The sequence below is a fragment of the Odontomachus brunneus genome, unplaced genomic scaffold (genome assembly GCF_010583005.1).
Source record: "Odontomachus brunneus isolate Ranch 3 - 2012 unplaced genomic scaffold, Obru_v1 Obru_scaffold_243, whole genome shotgun sequence".
Lineage (NCBI taxonomy): Eukaryota > Metazoa > Arthropoda > Insecta > Hymenoptera > Formicidae > Odontomachus > Odontomachus brunneus.
The window spans coordinates 149335-150689 of NW_022639693.1; the positions used below are offsets into that span (position 1 = coordinate 149335).

At 49.7% G+C, this 1355-nt stretch overlaps 1 protein-coding gene across 1 annotated transcript in view; it reads left to right on the plus strand.

Moving 5' to 3' along the window:
- LOC116852639 (serine/threonine-protein kinase fray2-like) overlaps positions 1–1355 on the plus strand; it is a 43886-nt gene that overhangs the window by 26271 nt on the left and 16260 nt on the right. The gene's annotated exons all lie outside the window — the stretch shown is intronic.

Below are 1355 nucleotides of genomic sequence, written 5' to 3' on the forward strand. Positions count from 1 at the left end.
ACCGTGTGGGCTCTTCAGTAGGCTCACCAACACATTCGTCTTACCACAATTCGAGGGGCCACATACGATACCGCGTATGGTAATCGGTAGCAAGTGGCCGTGTTTACGTATGATATTTTCGGACGCTACTCGCATTCTTTCATCGAAATTTTTCACGCGTATCGGTGTCCGCTGTCGTATGAACCGCATGTCGCTTCAAAAATGCTTTTCATTGGCACGCGGCAACTATTTATAGGGAGGCGCCGAATCGAATCCGTTCAGTCTCCAAAATGTTTCTCCTACTGTTGGATACTCATGATATTCGAGACCTAACCTCCGAACAGTTGAAATATATACCGAAGATTGTTCTATTGCGCGAGTTTTCGAAGCACATTGACGTTTTGTGGGACAGAATCCCGGAACATATAAGGGCCGACCCGGAGGTTCGACAGTATCGTCGGTGCCTAGAACATTATAATTGTCCGTGGCAGCAAACGCACATCGACGGTTCAGCGCCATTGATTAGAGACTGTGGTGAATGTCGTCGTCGTCGAAAACAGTAAAAATCGGCAACGGTCTGTTAAATCGTGCCATTAACGCGCTTCCTATCGAACTGCATATCCCCGGCTACCAGTTTTGCGGGCCGGGTACACGCTTGTGGACACGATTGGCCAGAGGTGATCGGGGTATCAATCCGCTGGATGCGGCGTGTCGCGAGCACGATATCGCATATTCTCGAAGCAACGATCTTGTCGAACGTCACGTGGCAGATAACGTACTCGCTGACAAGGCGCGAGAACGTATAGTCGCGAGAGATTCCACTCTCGGTGAGAGAGCTGCCGCTACAGCCGTTTGGGCAGCTATGAAGGCTAAGGCAAAAATCGGAATGGGCATGAAAAAGAAGCGAAGCGCGTCGAAGAAGAAAATATTATGAAATCGAATACTTCCAATAGCAAAACGAGGTGGAATCCTATCTATTCTCCCGCTGCTGGGAGCGCTTGGATCGCTAGTTGGTGGAGCGGCGGGGATCGCAAAAGCTGTAAACGATACCAAGGCTGCGCAGCGTCAGCTGCAGGAGATGCAACGTCATAATCGCAGCATGGAAGGTCGTGGAATTTATCTCGCACCATACAAACGAGGAAAAGGTGTCATGAGAGGAAAAAAAACGTCGAAAAAATACTAAAAATGCCTACGAGCGTCACCACCAATGTACAATTGGCGAAACGTATGCGTATTCCGTTCTTCAGGGGCGTTTTCATGCGCGACATACTGCCTACATCGCCGCGCGTAAACGAGAGTGGAATCGTAAATTTGGATGACGTCGAGGGACCCGGTACTCATTGGGTAGCGTACGCGAAAAGAGGCGATCGCGTGAT